The sequence below is a fragment of the Alligator mississippiensis genome, chromosome 5, assembly GCF_030867095.1.
Source record: "Alligator mississippiensis isolate rAllMis1 chromosome 5, rAllMis1, whole genome shotgun sequence".
NCBI classification, from domain to species: Eukaryota; Metazoa; Chordata; order Crocodylia; family Alligatoridae; genus Alligator; species Alligator mississippiensis.
In genome coordinates, this window is record NC_081828.1 from 170,976,201 (window position 1) to 171,001,010 (window position 24,810).

Below are 24,810 nucleotides of genomic sequence, written 5' to 3' on the forward strand. Positions count from 1 at the left end.
CTTATTTCCGTGGGGGCGGGGCCGGCCCTCGGATTGGGTCACGGGCTGGTCCGTCGGGGCCCGGAGCGAGGAAGCGGGTCCGGGTAGGCCCGGGCTGCGCTCCGTGCCCTGGGGGGAGGGCTCCCGCCCGCCCCGTGCCCGAGCTGCTGAGCTGTCCCTGTCCCGCTGCGGGGCGCGCAGGACCCGCCTCGTCCTGGCTCTTAACAAAATCTTGGGACGAGCAGGCCCGCTTAAGTCGGAGGAAGATAATAGGCAGGAGAGGGGGCCCCTACAGATACAGGGTTTCCCCTGGTTGTCTTCACTCCCCTGGTCACAGCTGTGTCCTCTTTTGCCTCTGGCTGTGCAAGACAGGCGACTCCTTTTCTTAGTTGTAGATAACCTAGTAGCCCTCCACTGTGCTGGCTTATTTCCTTGGGAAACTCATTGTCCAGCTGAATCCGCAGTGGCGCTGGCCCAGATCGAGTGTCCAAGTATTGTGCCTAGCAGGAACAACAGCTGCCCTTTGAAACCTCTTTCCCTCCGCTGAACGAACTCCCACTTCATTCACAGAAAGTCTCTTGCCTTCAGACAGTGGATCCGCGCCATCAAAATATTGTTGAGAGGCATTGAACAAAACATTGACAAAATCCAGATGGCTATGTGTCATCTGTAGGAAAATAAACTGAAAATGTTTCTTTTATGAAGGAGGCATTTTAAAATGACAGGCAGATAGGAAAAATGTCTGGACTCTTGGCAAGAAAGTCTGTTACACAGACTTGCTCCATTAATTTTGTCACGTAGTCCAAGAGAAAGGGGGGATATCCAGAAAACAAAGCGTGTCCTGTGTACAAAATAGATATATGACAGTAGCTGCAGGTGGTAAGTTTCCCAATACTAATGAACTTCCCAAATGGTTCTGTGGTTTCTGTGTGGGCGTTGAGGGATGACTTCCTTTGCACAAAATGCAGTCTTCAGAAGTCCAATAAAATCGATGGTCAAATAAAAAGGACTGACATCATCATACAAGACAGGTAAGCATCTCAACTTGCCGGGCACAAGAGCAAAGAAAAAGCTATCTGTTGACTAGTCCTATTTTTCTTAAACTTGGCTTAGTGACCAACAGGGAAAATATTTAGAATCGTAAGAAGAGTAGAGCTTGAAGGAACCTCAGGAGCTCATCCAGTCCAACCACCCCCCGAGGCTGGAGCACCCCTATAACAAGTGTTTATCTAACCTAGTAGTTCTCAGCCTCATTAGACTCGAGACACCCCTCAGAAAAGCCCACTCTTAGTTTTCACCTGGGTTTTCTTTTACTACAGAAAAATGCTTCTGTTGCAAATAACAGACCATGACAGATTAGACTGTCTTTGGCACTATGGATTCTTATTTGACATCTGTGGGTTTATCTTGTGAATCCTGTTTGCACACGTAACAGTAATAACATCATGTTGTAGCACCCTGGTTGCAAATCACTGGTCTAATCCAACCTTAAAACTACGACCCTCTTGCACAACTACCAGGTACAGTTCCTGAAAACATCAAAAACCACCCTAACTTGGCACATGTAAAGCAGAGGGATGAGCACATTGTCAGTGTCCTGCTACTGCAAGGACAGAAAGTAGTTTGTTAAAATGCACTCAAGAGATGCAAGGGTGTAGGTTGTAGCTATGTTGGTCTAAGGACATGGGCAGACAAGGTTCTTTGGGTAAATCTGATATCTTTTATTAGATCAACTCAGTTGGAAAACATTCTTCTTTGCAAGCTTTTGGGCACAAACACCCTTTGTTAGGCTGTGGAGGCATCTGTAGTGGGTGTGTGCTCTTCCTGGATGGAATGAGTAGTAAAGAAGCCAGAGGCTGACTGCCTGCCTTGCATGCATGCCAGCCTTTGGCTTCTTTACTATCCCTTCCATCCAGGAAGAGCACACACCGACTGGAGATGCTTCCTCAGCCCGACAAAGGGTGCTGGTGCCCAAAAGTTTGCAAAAAAGATTTTTTTTTCCAACTGTTTTGAGTTGGTCTAATAAAAGATATCAGATTTACCTAAAGAACCTTGTCTGCTCAAGAGATCCAAGAAAGGGGACCATACTGCATCAGAGGAAGGCAACCTCCCTTCCCCTGCCCCAGTCCGTGCAGATTTGATCATGGGGTTAAATTATTTCCTGATACCAAATGATTTTACTCCTGAGCTAAGGAGTAAGACAGTCTAGCTGAGAATCTTGTAGTTTCAGAAGAAATCAACAAAACATATTTCTGTATTCTGCTTTCTGCATTCACTTAAACCAAGAGTTGTATGTAAAGATATCCTTTGGGATATGAGTCCATGTGGTGGCTCTATGGAAACATTAAAAGATCAGCCACAAACCCTGTTTGATGCAGAAAAAAATGAGAAAAGTTAGGATTATTATAGAGGATCCTTAATTTATGCTTCAAGGAAAAATGCCTATTTAATGTGTTTTCCATTTTAACTGCACCTATAAGGATGAAGATTCAAGTAAAACCATAGCGAGTAATATCACTTGGATATTTGTACTGGAAAAATTGATTAATTTCATCCTGCCAAACACTTGGCAAACAGAAGTTGTTCTGATAGTATCTGCCTATTTGTATGGTACAAATAATCTTGGTAAAAATATAAGGGATAATTATTTTGAGACGATGAAAAAAACAACTTGGGCAGACAGGAAGTGGACTAGCAGTAGAGAGGGATAGACAAAAGTATGTTGTTTTGTCATTGCTAAATAAGCAAATGTTGATAAATACTGTTTACACACTCTCTCATGATTTTGTGTGTCCTAGATCATGTTTCTTTGATGTCATTTTGTTTTGGGAGACTTGTTTCTAGTGTTCTGTAAAATCATAAATCATATTAAGTCAGTAAATGTTAGTTAAAAAAATGTTTTTTAAAAAGAGAAATCTCTTGTGGTTTGCTGCACCTGCAAATGACTCAAATGATTTAATTTATTAAGAGGAAAGACAACACCCAATTTCTTCAGTTGCAGCTAAACATTTTCGTCTTGCAACACAAAATGTTGTATGGTTTTGATTAGCAGGATATAACAATTTCTGACCCGTCTCTCTAATGGGAAGTACCAGATCCTGGACTGTCCATTTTGAATTACACACAGTCACCTTTCCCTCCCCCCGCTACCCTCCGTCCTTAGTATGGTTGAATGCAGATTAATTCATCCACCCAAGAAAAGGACCTGCATGTCAATGAAGACCATGGTTCAAAGTGGACATGTGACCAAGGCAGCAAATAAGATGTAGGGTTATCATATGTCCAGGTTTTACTGGACATATCTTCTTTTTTGGCCCCCTGTCCTTGTGTTGGGATGGGTTTTTGAAATGAGAGCAAATGTTCCAGTTTTTGCCTTTGCCTCTGCTTTCTCACGCTGGCTGTTTGGGGCTGAGAGCAGCAGGCAAGGTGACTGGCTGTCAGGGGTCATGTGGCCTGCATGCAGGCCCGGCACGCTCCCAGGTAAGAGAGACAGATTTTGTGTGTGTGTGTGCGCGCTGCGTGGACAGCAAGGCTGGGGGGGGGGGGGGGCAGGGGCTGCAGGTCAGGACTAAGGTACAGGCACCAGCAGGGCTGGGGGTGGCAAGGGCTTGGGAGTGAAGAGCAGAGGCAGGACCCAGGCATATCACTGCCCCCCCCCCCCAAACATATAACCCCTCACCTCCACAGGTGTCCTCTTTTTTGGTACTGGAAATATGGTAACCCTATATTGCTAGGACATGTATGAAACTGATGTAATTTTTTTCCTTGTATTTTTATCCTGTCCATTATACATATCAATAATGAAGCCTCATCTGAAATGCTGCATATCACAAAATATATTATAGAATTTGAGAGGATTTAGAGAGGTGACAGAAATGATTACAGGCAAAAAGAAGTTCTCATATATAGACAGACAGAAGACTGGAATTGTTGACCTTCCAAAGGAAAGTTTAATGTACATATTTAGTAGTGAATGGACTAGATGAGGTAGATAGGGAAAACAAATACACCCTGTCTAGTAATGCAAAAGCAAAGGAATATTCAATTAAACTTAGAGATGGGAAATTAAAAAATTATAAAAGGAAATATTCTCTCATGATATTTTCTCATCACGTCATTAGATTGTGGAACTTACAGACACAGGGTGTCGTTAAACCAGGCACTTTGCCAGATTCAGAAAGGGTTTAGGCCAGTGTTTCCTAACCCGTGTGCCATCAGACATTAACAGGTGTGCCGTGAAATCTTGGGCGGGGTGTGGCTTCTGGCTGGGCATGGCTCCAGGCAGTACTGCCACTGCAGCTGTGCACCTGCACCACACCCTGGCCAGCCCTGTGCCACCCCCCTCCCACTCCGCATCCGGCCAGTATGCCATGGGCCGGAAAAGATTGGAAAACTCTAGTTTAGGCATTTAGAAGGGTAACAGTAATATCCAGAGTTATAAGTTAGGACAGGGCAAATAACGTAACCTCTCCCTTTTGGTGTGCCTTGTACCTACCTTCCTCTGACACATCAGAGGCCGCTGTTTGCAATAAGATATCAGACTTGATGGAGCAGCGGTTTTTATTGTTTTTGGCAAGTCTTGTATTCAGGCAAGTGTAGGATTTAAATACTATTGCTTCATGTTAGATTCTTTCTAGTAGAGCATGTTTTCTTTTCCAGTACTTTTTTGTTACTTCAAGGATGACAGAATCCAGAGGGAAAAGAAGAGTTTATTTCTCCAGGTAAAGGAAGGGTTGTGACTTACAATATCTTCCCAATATCTTCCCTGGAGTTGATCCTGCTTTTATTAAAATAAAATGGTGAAAATGAAGCCACCCATTAAATAATACTGAACCCCAGTGCTCACAGATACTGATATGCTAGTATTGTTGCACCTTGTTTATTATGCAGTTATTCTTATATAACAGCACCAGAGTTTTCATTTATGACTGATTTCTTGAATTTAATCTTTTTAATATTAAAAGACTAAGAAATCACTGAAGTAAGTAACTGAATACTGTATATAATTTCTACAAATGAACAACCGAGTAATCCTTTGTACAGTAGCTCAGAGAGAAGAGCACTTACCCAGGATGTAGGAGATCTGAGTTAAAATTCTCACCTCTTACCTTTGAGGGGAATGTCCTAAATACTAAGAATGGGTATAAGCCAAAGGTGGCCAAAATAAACCCTTGGGGCTGGATCCAGCTTGGCAGCCGACTGGATCTGGCCCGCAGGCAGGCACTCACCAATTGACTGTATCTGGCCCCCCACAGTACTCTGCATGGGACCAAGCCCACTTCTCAGGGCAGCCTGCACTGTTCTCCCTCCAACACCCTCTCCCTTTCCCCCTCCCTCCCTGGCCAGATCCTTGCAGCTAGCACCCAGGCAGCCCCCTCCACCCCACACTCCCTCCACACATACCCCACAACCAATATACAAGAGTAGAACTTTATTTTGAGCTATTACACAATCGCTTCTATATACACTACTCAAAAAAACATAAATCAGGACACACAAATAAATAAAAAAAAATATTTTAAAAATAAAATTAAAGTATGTTACAGTAGATGTTTGATTTTTAGTATATGATTCTTTTTTATTTATAATTTGTTTAAATTATATCTTCTGAAAGATTGTGTGTGCAGCCCTTGACAGCTCACCAAATCTTATTAGGTAGCCCTCCAGCCAAAATAATTGCCCACCTCTGTATAAGGAAATGCAGACTTTATCTTTCTTGTTGAAGTTTTTCTGGATTTCAGTCCCTGCTCCAATAAATGTTAGACTTCTGCTACATGTTACATATATTACGCAATTAACTGGTTAATTGCAGAATAAATTTAGACTGGCCACACCTGCAATGTAATTATTACACAGTAAATGCGATTGTTCAACTATTAAAAGAGCCAACCAGCTATAAAGCTAGTGCTTAAAAATGTGTAACAACTCAATAGCTGGTTTCTATCCAACTTCAATTTGAATGTGCAGCATGAGCAACTGGTGCCACTTTAGGGCATGTACCACCCCAGCAACCAGTCAGTGATTGGGGGGGGGGGGGGTTCCCCCACAGCCAATCTCATGGACTGGGAGTGGGAATCCCCCCGGGGCCAATCGCACTGACCAGAAAGCAGCCGCAGCGCTCCCAGAAGTGGCCAGGGAGCTCCTGAAAGTGACCGCGGTGCTTCATCCACTGCTCCCACGCCCCAGCCACTGCTCACAGGGGGTGGGGCACAGGCGCTTCCAGCTGCCCGCCCTGCCTGTGGCCTAAGCGGGGAGCACAGCCTGTCAGAGGGTGCACCAACGCTCTCAGGTGGTGCATGTGCACCCCTGTGCACCTCCTATGTGTCACCACTGATGTGCAGCAAGACCCTTATACAATTGGGTAGAATAAAACACCAAAACATTCAATGGAACAAGGATTAGAACTCGGGTCTCATTTCTCTTATGTAAATCTGCTAAACACTAAGCCAGGGTGTCAGGCTTTTGCTTGCTTTTTCATTCTTTGACTCGAGAATCTTTTGCTCTGAGACTGCTGACTGGAACAAATCATGTAGGCAAGGTAAGTCAAGGAATGCCTATTCTGTGTATGATATGGCTTAAGTATGAATTTTGAGCTTATCTGCTCAGCTTTGTCAAGACTGAGGGTCAAACCTCAAGATAAGAAACTGAAGTGCCTAGGAATTTTAGGTGCTTCCAGACTTGAGTGGCATTATAGGAGGAGTTCTGAGGATCATACTCTTGGACTTAGGTGCTCAAGTCCTTCTGTGTTTCTAGCTCAGAGATATGGTTATTCCATGTTCATACCATCTGGAAGAGTAATTAAGACACTGAGAGTTTCAGTATTAATTCTTTTGCTATACTTGAAAATCAGCCAGAAATCAGGCAAATAATTTTCAGATTATTTTATTCAAAACAAATAAAACAACTCTATATGAACAAATATGATTGTAGGCTGAATTTTGTTTTTTTTTCCTTAGACTAACAAAAAATTATGGGAAATGCTACAAATGAAATCTTCATCACATCCACTAATTTAAATATCTTCCCATGATATTTATTCTATGTCCACAAGGTGGAGCCCCAATCTTCTTCACGGCTGATCAAGGAGTCATTTTTCTAGTCCTGATTTTGACCCAAGGCTTCTGCACACTGAAGACATAATCAGCACGGTGCAATTTCTGTAAAATTCAGAATTGAGTATGTGAAAAAACAACATTCTTCTGGTAGTATAAACTAGAATTTTGCAGCTGAGGAGTTTATTTGTGATTTTAATATGATCTAGAATCTTTCCCTGGGCTCAGTACTGACCTTCTCAAAGAAGGGTCTTACCCTAGTTCTCTTAAGTCAGTGGAAGTCTGAACATCAAATTTAAGTCATAGCAAAACTGACACCTGTATAAGTGATCATCAGGTTCAGATTCTGGTATAATGTATCAACAGATCTATATACTAGTATGTACTGTATAAAAAAAAAAGCAAAATATGGAAAAGCAATTCTGAGTCTTCTGTGCCAATACAGAAAAATAAAGCCCGTAACAGAGTTACATTCTTAGTGGGTAATTTAAAGGATTGCCTCACTAAATATTGATCAGCAAAAATGTTGATTAAATCCTAAACCAGAAAAACAGCATCATAGGAGAACGGGGGAAAGGAGACAAATATAATTGTATTCATACATTGTTGGCAGCTGCAATGAAAATGAAGCCATAGGGAGGGCAGTGTTAAGAAGAGCTGTAGGCAACACATTATATATCACCGTATAACCTGAAATAAGTTACATAAGCAAAAATGTGTTTCTGCAGTTTTAGGTGTGCATTTACTCAAGCAAGCAAGGTTCTTTGAGTAGGTGTGATATCTTTTATTAGACAAACTAAGTACCTTGCCTGCCTATGTCCTTAGACCAACACAGCTACAACCAAAAACCAAATTTGCCCAAGAAAAGATCAAAGGAACAGGTAAGAAAATAATCTCAAAAGTAAAAGAAATATTGATTCTCCCAGGCTGGAGTTTCTCTTGCTTATTTGATGAAGCATATTTGATAGAGCAGCAGCACCATCTTGCAGAGATGTAACCATCTGGTCAGTACAAGTTAGACCACATCTCCACTAGATATTTTTACCATGAAACACTCCACTCGCACACAGCTGCCAGCATCAACATTTTGCTAGATCACAATGAGATGCTGTATTGTTACGAGGTGATAGGTATCCCACTGTCCCTGTATGATAGCCTTAAACACAATCTTGTAGACATTTTGCACTGCATTGTGGGATAGCAGGAGCCTTCTTAAGGAACTGTCAGGACTTGAATCTCCTGTGTTCAATCCCTTGGTACTCTCCCAATGCTAGTTTTTAAAAAAATCCCCACAATTCTTCCATTATATTTCTCACACTTCTCTTTTTAAATGTCTCTACCTCCTTGCTGTCAGAAGTGTTGATGCCACATGGGTCAGTGCAGCCTCATGTCTGTTCTACAGAGGGGGAGATGGACTAAGTTTTATTTGCAGAACTAAGTACCACAGCTGCTGAGGAAGGAACAATGTACGTGATGAATGAATGCCAGTTGCCAGATACTGCAGGCCAGCTATACGCTGTGGAGAGGCACTTGTGGTTTATAAAATGTAGCCCGTGTGTACAATTTATTATCACAACAAAACCATTAAAGGATAAGGACATATTATATAGGTGCTTCCAGACTTGGTGCTTCCAGACTTAGGAATATATATATAAAAATCCATGTACAAGTTTACAAAACAACCCTATATATATGGGGGGGGGGGGCTCCCCTGTGGGGACCCTCTCTCCAGGGTAACTTACTACTACTCTGCAGTCCCACTCTGTCTCTGCAGGGTTTTTCTGCTGCCTGACTCTGCTGCCACCGTCCTGGCTTAGGGACGCAGGCACTGCTGTGTATAGTGGACGCTTTGCCTTGTGCTAGGGGTTGGAGGCCTGGACAGTCTTATGCAGCACCAGGGCTTGGTCTGTTCCTGGATCCTCTGGGCTGCGTCGTCTGCACTGAGCTGCTGCCTCGAGTCAGTAGCTGTAGAGCCGAGCCACCTCAAGCGGCTCTCAGGGTGTCTCACCCTCCGTGCAGCGCCTCCTGCACTGAGCTCCCAGCTTCATCCTGGGGGTTGAGGACCTGAGCCGCCCCATGGGCTCCAAAGATCCTGCTCCGTGCACCGGCCTGTGCACCGTGTCTCTGGCTGCACACCAGAGGTTGCAGACCCAAGCTGCCTCACACAGCTCCCAGGGTCTGGATGCTGTGCTGTGGACCGAGAGCCTAACCGCTGGAGCCATCCCCCGCTCCCCGCTGATAGAAGTCTTCAGGGGCTCTTCCTGGGCTACTGCTTTGCCCTGCTGAGCAGCTCTCCTCAGCTCTTCTAAACCCCACTCTTCTCCAGGGCTCCACCCCTGAAGTCTTCCGGACCTGACAGTTTCCAGTCTCCAATCAGGTCCAGGAGAGCTCTTCTCCCCCTCCCCTCAGAAAATGGGCATGATGTTATTTCTCTTGCTGCCTCCTGATTGGTGGATGGGCTCCACCAATCAAAACAGCAGGATCTCAAGCCTGGGATTCAACCCAAGCTCTGAAAGGTAAGCCTCCTACAAAAACATAAAACATAGTGATGCAGTGGCTCAGAGTTTTGATATGGAAGGCCTCACTCCTAACATTACAGTACATAGCTCACCCCAGCCCTATTGTGCAGAGATGCCAAGATGAGCGCTGCTTTGATAGTGGAAGAAAGCATGACGATCATCCACTGAAAGCTTACAATCACAGAATGCTATTGGTTGATGGGCAGTCGGTTCAGTATTGGAAAGCTGCAGGTGACATTTGTCATCCCTGGGTGCAAGGTTCTTAATGTCCTCCGACATTGGACTATGACTCTCAGCAATATTCAGGATAATAGAGAGACTTGATATAATAGACTTCCTAATCTGTGATACGTGAGAAACATGTCCCAATTTGGTCCCCATCTATTTCTGCTTTTTGAATGCATAAATAGCAAGGGGTAAGTGTTGTAGTTCAGGAAGCTATTGCAAACAAGATTGTCATAGTTATCTATGATAACTTGATTAAGTACTTTAGTAAGCAGTAACCATAGTATTGGAGATGGAACACCAGATTGGGAGATGCACATTATTCACAACAGATTTAAAAAATGGTGATAATGGTAGAGTAAAGTTTGGTTTCTCCTATATATTTTCCATCAGGGTATTTATTGCACTGGATGGGACATATATTTCTGGAGGTGCGGATGTAAGATCCAGGAATTGAAGCCAAGACAGAGTTGCAAGGGCTGAAAGGCGGCTCTAGATAAAAAGATTACAGTGATCAGAAAGGGAACATGAGTGGCCCAGGATGACTCAAATACTGCTGTGGTAGGTGGTCCAGCCTGGTATATAGGGATTGATACACAGGGACACCAAAATTAAAGTTAAATTAATTAAATGGTTTATTATAACAGAAGTAACTATGTACAATTATCACAGACAAAATAACACAGAGAACATGAGTGAGATTAGATACACACAGGGCTATACATTACCTATCACTATAGAAGAGTGAGGCTGGAAGAACCCACAAACAGCTGTGAGAACCAGCAAAAGGCATCTTCAACAGCAGCCCCACATACTAGATGCACTGGAGAACTACCCAAAGACCAGTACCCAACCAGAACAACCCTACCCCCCAAAAAAGGCCACTCTTCATATATATTTTTTCTCAGGATGAGTAGCCAATAATAATAGGGATGCACATGGCACTCATCTTTTCAATACATGCTAAATTGTGCATATGATGCACACGTTTCTGTCAAAAGGATAATGCCCTTCAATCAGCATATAGTGCACACACTACTATACTTTTGCACGTCAATCATGCTGAACTAGAAGTGACCTCATGCTTTCTCATCAAAATGCATGATCAGAACATCAGCCTGAGATAGAAGGTATAAAAGGTCACGCCTTCTGGAACAGTCTCACTATACAGTATAGCGTGCATGTGTAAAAAATCTCCTATATGCCTTGAACCAATTTCAACTGAAGGCATAGAAATAATTATTTAAATAACGAGAACAATCTTCAGGGCCAATAGAATGCTGATAGTTCTGTTGTGGGGTGTAGTTACTGTGGGAGTGGTGGAGCTGTGCTGACAGGTTTTACATTTATTGTCCCAGCATGGTCTGGATCTATCCAGTGTGCTTTGGGTCCATGGGTGACTGATGCCTCTTAAGTGGGGGGGGGCATGTGCACCCCCCCGATGCCAGTCAGTGACTGGGGGGGGTCCCCCGGCAGCTGATCTCACTGACCAGGGGGCAGGGGTGTCTCCCAGCAGGCAATTGTGCTGACCGCAGCCTATCTCACTCACCAAAAAGTGGCTGCACCGCTTCCAGAAGTTCCACAGCCACTTCTGGAAACAGTGTGGCCACTTTTGCTGGGCTTCCCAGATGGCACTCGCAGGGGGGGCACTGGTGCTCCTGCCTGCTCCCCTGCCCGTTGCTTAAACAGGGAGCGCGGCCTGACAGGGGCTGTACCAGCACTCTCAGGGGGTGCACGTGCATCCCCATGCACCCTCTATGAATCGCCACTGTTTGGGCCATAGGAAGTTTGCTTCTGGTGATGAGGTTGGCAAGGTTCAGTGTTTGTTTAAAGACTAAGATGGGTGGTTCTGGAAAGATCTCTTTAAGAATGGTGTCTTCTTTGAGTATGGGTTGCAATTGTTTGAGGATTTTCTGTACAGGTTCCAGGGAGGGATGTGTAGCAGACTTACCTTTTGAGCTCTGGATATGTCCTGGGCTTGAGATTCTGCAATTCCGATTGGTGGAGCCCATCTGCCAATCAGAAGCAAGCCAGGGTAAGCAAGGCCACGCCCTTTCCCTGAAGGAAGGGGGCAAGTAGTAGTCTGGACCTGGTTTGAGATTGCACCCTGCCAAGTCCGGGGAACTTTAGGGGTGGAGCCTCTGACGCATATAAAAGGAGAGCATGCTCAGCATGCTGGGAAGAGAGAGACATGGTGAGGGACAGCTAGGAGAGAGGAGCTCAAGAAACAGCCATCCTCGGGACCCTGCCTGAGCCTCGATGGTGCGTGGGTTGGCGCACGGTGATCAGACTCTAGGATCCGCTCAAGGTGGCTTGAGCCTGCAAACTCAGCAGGCAGCTGTGTAGTCAGTGCATGGAGAGCCAGCCCTGGGAGCAGCTCAAGGCTGCTTGGGCCCCACACAGTGCGCAGGTTGGCACACAGAGAGCTGGCCCTGGGAGCAGCTTGAGGCTGCTCAAGTTAGCCCCGGCTCTAGGCCAAGTAACTGAAGCCCCTCAGTGTGGCTTTGCATTAAACTAGAAGAGCCCTGGTGCGGAGAGCAGGGCCTGGGAAAGGAAAGGATCCCTGGTGTGAAGCTGGGGAACTGGAGCCAGTAAAGGTTTGGCTCCCATGGGACAGCCTGGGGTACCCAGTGTAGGGCACCAGGCCATTGAGAGGAACTGAAGGCTCCATTAGAGAGAGGCCTTCATGAGACTGGCTACCAGGGGTGAGCCTTGGCTGCTTCAGAGCGGGAGCATGAGTTGCTGGGGAAGTGGGTCCCATAGGGGAGGTGGGTTTGGGAGAGGAGGGTCTGCAGCCTCCACCCTCCATTGTGGGGGGAGGGGAAGGTCCATATCCCAGGGCCCCCAAAGGGAAGGGGTGTAATCTCCTGTCCATGTCCTTTGATGACTGGCAGGACCCCCAGCCTGAAGAGTGGATATTCATTCTCTGATACATAGTCAGCTTGCCGACTAGGGCATCTGTGTGAGCGCTATCAGTTCTCTCCTGCCATTACTTTGATGTTGCATGGAAAATAGAGAGGCTGATCTTTATCCTCATATAGCCTCCACACAGACGCCACAGGTCCTGCATTTTGGGGCTCCGCCTTCCCTACACCCTGCCTAGCATCTCCCAGATGCAACCACAGAAAAATCATGTTCAATCAGAATTTGCAACAGTCTCTTCCCGGCACTGTTGAGAAGGTATACTCAATCCTCCGTGCCAGTACATTTCCCCCTCCCACTCAGGAGTTTAAAAGTCCTCACATCACTGTTCACAAACTGAGGCTAGGGGAATTCAGCTTTCTTTTCTCAGTGTTCAGGCCCAGTGCTCACAGCTACACTGTGTTGCCTGTAGGTCCTCCTGGCCTGCCTCCAGTAGTTGTCACTGCAAGGGCCCAGTCTTGGTTCTCCAGCAATTGATCCGGCTCCTCTGAGCCGGCTCTGGTGACAGTCACTTGCTGCTGCGATTCCCACCCTTCATCCCTGCCGGGGCCTGCCTTCCAGCGTGTGGCTACTGTGGAGCCACCGCATCCACTTCTGGTCCCCCTCTCCACTGTGTCCGGGTGTGTTTTGAACTCCTCTGCTGCGTTCTGCACCTCCTGCCGGGGTTGGCGGGTTCCTCTTAGCTGGGCTTGTCCTGGAGCCAGCATCCCCAGGACATGCCTGGTGTGCTTCCAGGTCACCATCAGAGAGCTTTGGCCCAACTGATGCCATGGCCAATCAGGCTTTGCTGCCACAAGGGGGTCAAGGGAACACCTTGTGGGGTGCTGAATATACCCCCATATTTTGTGATTATTGTTGTTTCATACTGTAGAGGTTAATATAGTTATGGGTACTCTTTAAGGGAGTTTATATAGGTTTATCTATCTTCATTGCCTGTATGTGTTTATTGCCTATTATCGGAACTTACCCGCATTGTTGCCTGTGTACGTCTATGGTATTGCTATCTCAACTTACCTGGGTTTATTTAAGTTGATGCTCATGTGTGTTCATTTTGTTGATGCCTTGACTTACCTGTTCCGAAGTGTTAATGCTTATTCTGTGCAGGGGGGTTAATTATTGCATATGCTGTGAATCACCCAGTTTATGTTTTTGCTGTCACTCAAAGTGGTGCCATCTGTTGATTGCAGGGTTTTGTATATGGTGTCACATACTAATTTTACTGTACACATTTAATGTTTCTTATTCATATTTATTTATTGTAGCAATAAATTTGTGTATAGTTAAGCACTTTGTCTTGGCTGCTTGCTGCTGCGGAGCTTGCTGCTTGGCTCTGTAGAGAGGAGAGGGAATTGCTCCCAGGTGGCAGGTCCCTATCTTAGCACTCTTGCCTGACAACCCCATTCCTTCCACTGGCAGGCAGGGCACACCCCGGGTGTACCCGGGCTACAGATGGTATGTCATAACTAATGGTGCACGGTTCGTGGGGATTTTCTGTTTGTACTGAGGCAATCAATTCTTCACATGGTATCCAGGTGGTTCTTTCAGAAGTATGATCTCGCTCTCTAAAGGCGTGTCCTTGTTGGATGAAAGCTCTTTTGAGATTTGTGAGGTGGTGATTGAGGGTATTCTTCTCAGTCTCCTCCATCTGATAACCCCAGGTAACCTGTCTGCATTTTGCCAGCTACATTCTATCACCAGGTCCACATTTCCCCTTCTCCCCTCCCCACACTTTCCTGTCTCACACCTATAGTCTCCCATTCCCTCTGATCCTCAAGCAACACATGTGCATTTTCACAGGCCTGCATTTTGCATATTGGCTTCTATTCTACCCAGGAAAGCACAAAACACCAGCAGACTCTCCATATGCCTGAAGAAGGGTGTTTGTGCCTGAAAACTTGCAAAGAACATTTTTTTTCCATCTATTTAGTTGGTCTAATAAAAGATAATCACATCTACCCTAAGAATATTGACCATACAAATCTACAGACTTTCCTAGCAGAGAAACACACCCAATATAAACACTATTATTGTCAGAATATCAGATGTGTGTGATAACTGCCAAATTTAACAAGCACATGGCTAGCCAGAGTTCATTGCATCTGGAAGCTGTACATCTTAATATTTTTTAACTTTATCCACATGACATTTGCATTGAATGCCCAAAATGATCAAGTGAAAAATTGGAAAAAAGCTAAAAATCCATAAAGCAACTCTCTTTTGACTCTAGTGTCAACACAGAGCACTTGAAAACAACACGTAAACAATGCATTTGTTGGATACAAAGGCACAGACAGTCTAGCCTATTGGTCATAAATCTAGAGACCAGAGCTGATAAGCAGCAAAAGAAATGAAGAAAAGACCTGAAATCAAGAACCAGAAGCCAAGGTCAAGAGGGACGGGTAGGAGTTGCAGACAGGCAAAAAAAGGAACTAAAAAGCTGATGACCAGGGATCCAGGTTTTCCATTTCCCATGGAAAACCAGAGAAAACCATGGATTTCCCCTTTTTATCAGAGGAAATGCGGATTTCTCCTTTTAGCAGATAAACCCACAGATTCCCTGCTTTTGCAAAGAGCTGTGCAAGCTGGTTTAGCTCCAGCCTGCAAGAGCTGTTTGCAAACAGGGTGGGAAACCCCCAGTCCTGCCCAGAGGGGCAAGAGCGGGGAAAGGAAAGGGCAGAGCCTGAGGCTTTCAGTCAGCCAGTGCTCTGCTCAGCTCAGCCTCATGCTTGGCTCCTGGAGCCTGTGAGGTAAGTGGGGCTTGCAGGTCATGGCTGAGAACACCAGCAGGGCTGTGGGGGAGCCAGGAGCTGGCTCCAGGCTGCTTCTGCTGCAGCTGCCTGCTGTTGGGGGCAGGAAGCTGCAGACTTGGGTCTCAGGCCCCATAGCCCTGGGAGCTGGGGGCCCTTCCGGCATGGGTGGGGGGCAGGAGCTCTGGGTGAGGGGCAAGAGGTGAGTAGGTTGTAGGGGTTGTTGTGGGGGGCAGTGAGGGGCACCAGCAGGGCTGGGGGGAATCTGCGGGGGGCTTTTAATTTTAATAATGGATTGGGGGGGGGGGTTGAGAGAATTTGTGGGGGGTTTTGTTACAGAATTTGTGATTTTTTTTTATCAGAGAAAACCAGGATCCCTGCTGATGACTAACCAAGCACAGGAATCAGGACAGGAGCAATGAGACAGGGCTTGAAAACAGACAAAAAGTCAGGAATAACTGGAGGCTGGTAGGGCACTGGGCAGCCCAAGTTCACCTGAGACTTGTATCCTATAGCTCAGCTGGCTGCAGGGCAATCAGACACAGATGAACCCAATCAGGAGTCAAGCAGTAAGCCTTAAGCTGGGAGCAAACCCATGGCCATAATAAGGTTTTCCTCAGGAATTGACTGCATCTGAATGCAGCTGTTTACATGTATGTAGATTTAGGCACAGATATGAACAAGACTAAAGTATGTTAATAATTAGGTATGTGTAAGCTGCCATAGTTGCTTAGAAATGCCAAATGCATTAAAATCATCACTAATGAGATCACTCAGATGCTGTCTCACATTAGTATTAAAATACACCATTGATAAATCAACAGCATAAACTGTGCAGCCTACTGAAACTCAGATTCAATCTGTTACCAATGGCAACAGTTATTTAAGTACAAGAATTAGTCTCAATGGTTAGCCATACATTTATACATGAGCCAGATACTCTTCAGAATAGAAAAAGGAGGAAAAAAAGGAAAATTGAAAACAGAAAACAAGAATAAGGTTAAGCTCATCAGTGCTTTGGATAGGCTAATGGACCTATCACTCAACAGTGCTAATTAGGGCAATGCAGCTATGTTGCTTCTGATTTAGCAGTAGTGTTGAGTTTAACAATCTCTATATTCCAAAATGAATTCTCAAAAAAAAAATGATAAAGGAACAGAAACTCGCAATCACCAGTGAGAGAATACTTCTCATGGAACAGTTGTTTCATGTGTGACCTCACAATCCTTGTCCTCAAAGGAAATGTTTATACCTTTGGAAGACAGACTGGGTGCATCTACATGAAATGCTTTGCTGCGCCTTAGCTTAATTTATTGTGCAGTATGAGCGAGTGTCTACACATGCACATCCTTACTGCACAGTAAGTTTCCTTAATCATGACTAAAGTTGATGCAAATGCAGGTATCAAATTTAGTCACAGTTAGTTAATGTTCAATAACTCACATGTAGATGTGACCTGACACTAAGTTTAGTGCCAGATCTGCCCAGCCACTAGGGAACCAGCCTGAGTCCAGTGCCAGGGCTCCTAACTGAGCACCTCACCTGCTCCAAGGCTGGGCTGCCTTTCTGGCAGCACTTACCTGCAGGCTATAAAGGCCTTCAGCCATTTTGTGACCTGGGACACACACCACAGGAGTCTGGAAGAGCCTGTGTTCTGCACAGGACCACTGCAGGCCCTGTGTGTCCCCCAGGACAGGACACAGGCACCTAGCCAGAGTGCTGTTTCTTAGCCAGAGCTGCTGGTTGTCCACACATGAATATTGTAAAGGGCTACAGCCTGCTGTACCCCCTGCCTAGCCCTGAGATCTCCCCAGGGCTGCTGGCTGGCTGGCTGTGGAAGAAGGGCCAGTACCTGCTCCCTGCTGCTGCTCACCCCCAGCAGTCTGTCCTGTCTCTGCAGGTCCTATGGCATATTGCCTCTGCTACATGGTTCATAGGCCTTGGTTATGCCCATGCTGAGCACTGCTGGCCACTGTTCAGGGTCAGCCACACAGAAAAAGTCATGATGAGGCCCAGAAAGCCGGTGTGGGATACACCACCACCATGTCCTCCCTATCCAGGTCCACCTGGGACCCCAACTGGAGCCAGGAGATTGGGAACCTTGTGGTGCCCTGGGTTGGTGCCCCTCCACCTAACCTGCTTGCACTCCCCTGGCCTCAGGTTCTTCCACAGCACGTGGAAAGGCGGGATACAATTCAAAAGTTTATTGAGCAGCCCATGTCCCCACAGGTGGGTGGGCATGGGCCTCTCACACCTAGAGGAAGGTGTCAATGCCAGTGGTGATGTCGTTTTTGGCAGTGGGGGTAGGGACTTGTAGCACTGCCACAGGTAGCCCTACAGGTGGCAGTGGAGGTTGCAGGGCAGCCCAGGCTTGCCCCCCACACCATCGTAGCTCAGGGTCCCACACCAGGATTACCAGGGCTACCAGGAGGATCATCATCAGCAAGGCATAGTCGCTCAGGCACCCCTCAGCCTGCACAAATAGCTAATTACACGCCACCCGGAGCACATGCAGCAGAAACATACTTTGGGTGCAGTAACACCAGCATGTGAGAGTCAGCCTTGGAGAGCCTCCCCGGAGAGGCCCCCAGCAGCGAGGATGGGGGCATGACCAGCCGCTCACCCCAGTTGTCCTGGAAACCTGCATGCTCTGATCCTGGGTGCCATGGGCTGTCTGGCAGTTCAGCAGAGTGGTTTGGCCTGCAGGAGCGGGAGGGTGGGGGGGGTGGAGCAGGGTTTGAAGCCACAGCAGCAGGTGTTGCCAGGAGCCTGTCCTGTCCGACCCTGGGAAGCAGGTGGGGGAGGCAGGCTGCCTGCAGCCAGCAACCAGTAGGCCATTAGCCCAGGAGAATGTGCAGGGATGGGGGGCTTTGCCATTGGCTGCCTGGGCCTGGGTCTACCCAGCCTGGCTTACCATGGTCCCTGGGCACCCGTGCATGGCCAACCCCTGATCTGAGGCTGGGCAGTGAGTGCACAGCCCCCGGTGCAGAGCATCTTATCTCTGAAATGTTGCAAATGCTCACAAAAAGCTTCTGTCTCTTGCCTCCTCAGTGCCAGCATCTGGATGCAGGGGAGAGTGCTCCGGTCCCAGCAAAGATGTAGCCTCCACTTCACTGCAGCCCAGCACTGGAGCACACTATATGCAGCAGATGTGCCAGCAGTGGACTCAGGACTGCATCCTCCTGCTCTAGCACCTGATGGAGGTGTTCACGGAGGTTGCTGGTGGGAGTGCTCCCCCTTCCCCCATGGGCTGCATTGCAAATATTGTGCAGAATGCACGCTGCAATGAAGACCAAGGGGAAGTTTCAGCCATTTCAAGGTGAACTGTGAGAGACTGCTAGCAGCCCTTGAGGTGGCTGAAGGCACACTCAGCCAGGGTGCAGGTCCAGTCCAGACACCAGTTAAAGTGGGCTTGGTGGGGGTCTAGGTGGCCGGCGTAGGGCCTCAGCCATGGGATTATTGGGTAGGCTGGGTCCCCAGCGAGGAGAGGTGGGATGACGATGGCAGGCCAGCAGGATTACTGAGGTGGCCAGAAGGATCTGGAGGCCCTGGGTGCCAGGGCCAGGGGCTGGAGCAGCTATGGCTGAGAAGAGCAGCTGGGGCAGGAGCAGAGCTGCCACATGCTGCTTGTGTCCATGCCAGGCTGCTTGGCTTAACACAGGAAGTGTCTGCCTGGACTGCACAGTATGGGGGCTGTGTTTTAAAGATGGCTGCCAAGTGCTGGCAACTGGCTCCAGAGGCTGGAGCTCCCCCCAGTGGCCAGAGAGGGACACGGCAGGGCTGGAGGGAACTGGCACTAGCTTTAGTGCCAGTTCCCTGGATGTGTAGACACCTGCCAAAAAATTAAGATAATGCACAGTAAATTTATTCGTGACTGATTACACATATAGACATTCCTACTGGGAACAAAAATTATAGCTTTATGTGACAGCAAAAACCATGGACTTATACAGGCAATGATTTTTTGGCTTATTATAATTTATCTGCTCTTCCAGTTAGCCTTTCTTTGTTCCTCAGGTGAAAACAGCCATCTTCCTTTTTGAAAGGTCTTATTCATTTTATATAATTTGGTTTAAATACAGAAACTGTTCTTTACTGATTACTCACCTGAGCAAAGATATTTTGTGCCCAGACACTTGTCTAGCATCTTTCCCAACTCTAAACTGGTCCAGTAAAAAATATAGTCTTACTCAGAAATCTTATTTCCAGTTTAGAAGACAAATCCATCTGAAGCAGGACAGTAAGCTTGAGGTGTAGTATTCCTGCTGGGGATAATAGGTTTTCTGGTCAGACATAGTGTATGTGTGGTGCAAGGTAGATTACTCCACTTTCAGAGTTGTAAGCTACTAGCAGAGACGCTCTTAAAGTACCTGAGAATGTTTACCTCGTTAGTTAGCAAATAGTAGCTACTATATTGTAACTTCACACCCTGCCTTACTGTGCACTAACTAATTCCATGTGTAGAAAGTTTCCCAAAATTGATGTATTGTTTTTGTCTCACTAGAATAAAGGAAACATTTTCAAAAGCATAAAAGGGGGTCAGGAACTCAACCCTCATTAATTTTGCCCTTAAGTCACAAATAAAGAATAGATAAGTAAGTGACTCAGAAATAAAAAAAGGAAACAAGAACCTCCACATTATTTTTCCCAAACAAGAAGGAAGCGTGAAGTACATTTATTGGCAACACTGAGAGAATGAGAGTAATCATAATTTACACATAGCAACAAATAGCTAGAGGATTGGTCCTAAGGTTAGTAACATACACCAACTGCCTTAAATGGTTCCCCATCAATGTTTATATTAAAACATTGATTAAATGAATTTTAGTTCCTCAGAAACTTCAATTTAGTATACCCCACAACTACTGTTTAAACACTGAATGAAAAATAAATTAAACACAGCTGGTGGGCCCTCATCAAATCTAGTTACTGTATAGTTCTCTCCAAGGGAACTAAAAAGGGGTCAAGAAGGAAGGATTATCTCCAGTATGTCATAAAGGCAGTGGTAGATCAGAAACCATCTGCTGCAACACATGTTTCCAGAAGATCAAACAACTTTACCAGCAATTGTTCAACATTTAGAAGCTGCTCTAAAAGGTAATGGCATAGCTTCCCCATTATTAAGCTAAATCTCTTGCTGTTATCTTTGACACTGTTGTGGAGATTATCAGCTTGACTGAAAAAGTCTAAATTAACTTGCACCTTCTTTTTCCATATTGAAAAATTTGGGCCAACCTGAATTCTGAAGTTATAACCCTGGTAAAAGAATTCATTCTTGTTCCTCCCTGTTTATAATGTTTTTATTTCTTTCTTTGATATCCAATATAAAGTTCTTGTCAAGAGTAGGTAAGGCTGTCTCAGCTATGACTTCTGTTATCAAAAATGGAACTTTGGGGACTTTTCAGAAAACAAAGAACATGGTTTTTCAGATTGGTCAGCCTGCCATTGGACAAAAAGGATTTGGTTCTATGTGTGTTCAATGTAATGGAGTAGGAGTATTTCAATAGATTGTATTGGTTTTATATTAATGCCTTTTAAAACTTTGTATTATACAACGTATTTTAAATGACAGTTACCCCATTCCTTCTAATATGACACTCTTCTTAAAACCAAAATATTTCCTGTAATTACCTGCTCTTTAAGTTAGCATTAAAAAAAAGCTTTTATATATACCACAGGGATTGCATCAGTGTCAACGTGCCTTTATTTGATGAGAGGCAGTGTTGGGTTTTTTTTGGCAATATCGTCTATTAGACCATACGTACAGGTGGGGAGAGATACCGGACAAAGTTTTGGGAGTAAAGTACCCATCTTTAGGTTTGAGAAAGAAGCAGACAAAGGTATAAGTTAAACAATAAAAAAAAATGGCTTGTGTTTAACTATGTAATTAAAGCAGTAACTTCAGGAATGGAGAATGGCAATGAAATGGGAGCAAAGAGAGGTGATCAGATACAGTTTCAAAACAAGGGCAGTACAGTTGAGTGGATAACCTGATTATGTAGAAGAACAAGACATCTTTATTTGATGTTTTTTTTCTTTGACTTGAGTCAGAAAATATGGATTCAGCTTGAATTTAGGAGTGTCATGTTTGGCAGAAAATGGTATTATCTCCCCCCAGTCCCACATCCCCAGTATAAATTATTTGCAATTTGCCGTTTTTGTTATACCAAACAACCAGGCTTAATAAATGGAGAAGTAGGAATGTTCTGACCAAGAGACTGAGATATATCCTGGAGCCTGTTTGAGTACTATGGGATGTTGCACTCTAATAGCATTCTAAAGGTCTAAACCAGGGGCAGGCAGTTATTTCAGCTTAACAAGTTTTGGTGAGATGCTGAGGGCTACAAGGGTGGCCCCGCCCCTTGACAAGTGCCCTGGCCCCTGGTTGCCATCTTGGGACCAGAAGTCTTGTCTCCTAACCCTTGACCTTTGCCACTGGAAGTCCCCTCCCTTTGCCCCAAGAAGTACTCCTTTTGGGAAGGGGGTTTGCCATCTTGGAAACAGAAAAAAACAACAAATTATATACTAAAAAAATCAAACATCCACAATAATAGATTTAAATTTTATTTTAAAAAAATATTTTTGTCCTGATTTGTGTCTGTTTGCATGGTGTATATAGAGGTGATTGCATAATAGCTCAAAATGAAGTCTTACTCTTGTATATTGCAGGGGGTGTGGAGGAGTGTGGGGGTATGGATGGAGTTTGTGGGAGGCTCTGTGTGTGTGTGTGTGTGTGTGTGGGTATGGGGGTTTGTGGGGATGAGTAGGTGTATGTGTGGGTGGGTATGGGGTGTGGGGAGCTGTAGGGTGTGTGGACGGTGAAGGTGGCTGGGGGTGTATGTGTGGGTGCATGTGTGTGGTAGGGTGTGTGCATGTAGCAGTGAGTGGGGCTCCCCCTAGAGGCATGCAGGTGGGTGCAGTGTTTGTAGGGCATGTGATTGTGTGTGGGGGAGGATGTTGTGGAGTTTGTGGGGAACAGTTTGAGGGTATGGTGTGGTGTGCAAGGGAGCTCCCCTGTGAATGCTCCCCTGAGCCGATCAGCACTGACCCCCACCCCACAACAGCCCGGATCCCATGCTCTCTGCAGCACCTCCCTGCCACTGCCAACAGCACACAGCACCAACTCACCCCACACTTGCTCCATACTGCCTGGCCATGGTGCATCCTTCTGCCCCTTGGGTATGCAGCAGGGCTGAGGTGGCTCCTTCCAGTTACGCTTGCCACTGGCCCCAGCCCTGTGGTACTGGCTGGGACCTGTGTGTGCAGCCCCGACCAGGTGCACCCCACACCTGCTCCAGACTCACCTGTCCAGACTCAGCAGCAGCAGTGGTGGTGGCTGCCAGGGAGCTACTGTTGCTTGGATGGGGAATAGCAGCCCCTCCCCCTTGCCACTACTGGGCAGTTCTTGGTGCTGCACCAGCCTGCCCTGTGGCTCTGCTGCCATCACTGCTGCCTCTGGGCTGCCCAGCACAGCAGTGGTGACAGTACAGAGCAGCCACAATCAGCCCGGCATGGTGTGGGCTCTGGGCAACTGCACAAAGAACTGCCTGGCAGCAGTGAGGGGGAGGGGCTTCTTTTCCCCCATGCCAAGCAACAGTTTCTGCTCAGTTGCTGCTGCTGCTGAGCCTGGATAGGCAAATCCAGAGCAGGTGCAGGGCACACTGGGTCAGGGCTTCTTGCACGGGTCCCCGCCCTGCCAGTACTGCAAGGCTGGGGCCAGTGGCAGCAGCAGTCAGAAGGAGCCGTTGCTGCCTGGGCTGCCTAGAAAGGCAATCCAGCCATGAATGTGCCCCAGCCCTGCTGCATGCCTAGGGGGAAGCAAGATGCACTACAACTGGGCAGTGCCTGGGCCAGACAGGACCAAGGGACCTACTGCATGCCAGACAAAGCTTCTCTGTGGGCTGGATCTGGCCCACAGGCTGTATTTTGCTCACCCCTGGCCAAAACTGAAGTAGGCCTTACTTGCTTACATTCACCCTCCAAAAACTTACCCCTTTAAGGCTATATACAATGTAATCACATGCACCACAAGTCAATAGACATCATTAGAACATTACAGCTAAATTTTTACATCTTAGATCAGCGGTGTCAAAGATACAACCTGCAGCCAGGTCCTGAACTGGCAGGGGTGGGCACCACATGCAGGACAAGTCCTAGAGTGGGTGCTGTGTGCCATGGGTCCAGCGTGGGGAACAAGAGGCAAGGCAAGGCAGTTTGGAACAAGGAATCACTAGGCTGGAACCATAGACCAAGATGTAGCCAGGAAGCCAACCCGCAGGACCCAGGGAACAGAAAAACAGGCTCAAACAAGTAGGACCCAGGGACTGGGAAACTTAAATCAAACGTAAGAACCAAGAAACTCAGAACAAGGAGTTAGCAGCCCAAGGCTAGACAAAGAGGTATCTTTCCTGGTGAGTACGTAACTGGGCAACAAGAGGGCCACTGCTTACAAGCAGGATATGAATACAATTGGGACTTGCTGGGGGTAGTTAGGCCACTGGCAGCCTGGCCTACTCAGGTAACTAGGGCCAACTGGGAGGCAATTTTCCTGCTTGCTGCCCTGACTCCATTCTCATCTCCATATCCTTTTAGAACTTGCATATGCCACTAGAGTATAATGGCAGAGGGATAAGCAGTCTGTTTAAGTGGATCATATATCAAGAGGTTACCACAGTGGATGCTAAGGTCAAGCTACGTTAATCCAAGTCCAGGATATCAAGCCAAAGGTTGAGATAAGATCATGGTACAAGCAAGCAGTTGGTCAAGCTAGGAGGTATAAGACAGGAGTTCAGAATCCGAGGTCCAAGCTAAGATTATAGAGCAGAGACCACACAAAGTCAGTTCAGAGGTGTTCTAAGCTAAAACAAGGGAGAAACAAGGCAGTCTGTTGCTCAGATAGCCAGCTGACTGCGGTATGCGCTGAGTTTATAAGCCTAAACAGGTACGGTCCTCTTTTTGTATCCCTTGGTGTTAAATCAGCCTAGGCTCTGATTTCTTCCAGCTGAGGCCTGGAACTAGATCAGCTCAAGCTGGGTCTAGGCCTATTGCATAGTAGATCCTAGTGAGGATGGGTAGAGCACACTGTGCCCACTTGAGTCCATAGAGATGCTCTAAACCAGAAATATGCCAGTCAGGCACGTGCCAGCAGGGTTGTTCTGGTTTCATGCCTGTTCTCAAGAACTTAGGCTCTGACAGGTCTGAGAACAGGCACTGAGGACAAAACTGAAGTTCACCACTGAACTGGGTTTAGAGTGTGTCTGCAGACTTAAGTAGGCTGGGTATGGAGAGGATGTGCTAAGCCCTATTCTTGCAGGGACCTGCTGCTGCTTTAGAGTGGTCGAGAAGCCCAAGGGGTTAACAATGAGC

General features: G+C 46.4%; 1 protein-coding gene and 1 long non-coding RNA gene across 2 annotated transcripts in view; one reads left to right on the forward strand and one right to left on the reverse strand.

Annotated features, from left to right (window-relative positions):
* Nucleotides 1-19: 19 nt before the first annotated feature.
* COL28A1 (collagen type XXVIII alpha 1 chain) overlaps nucleotides 20-24,810 on the forward strand; it is a 189,983-nt gene continuing 165,192 nt past the window's right edge. Inside the window, exon 1 of the mRNA XM_019498073.2 lies at nucleotides 20-1,010. The gene's annotated coding sequence lies outside the window, so the exon portion shown is untranslated. The remainder of the gene's footprint in view (nucleotides 1,011-24,810) is intronic.
* LOC109285834 (uncharacterized) overlaps nucleotides 6,846-24,810 on the reverse strand; it is a 65,566-nt gene continuing 47,601 nt past the window's right edge. The window contains exon 2 of the long non-coding RNA XR_009462645.1: nucleotides 6,846-7,136. This is a non-coding gene — a long non-coding RNA (uncharacterized LOC109285834). The remainder of the gene's footprint in view (nucleotides 7,137-24,810) is intronic.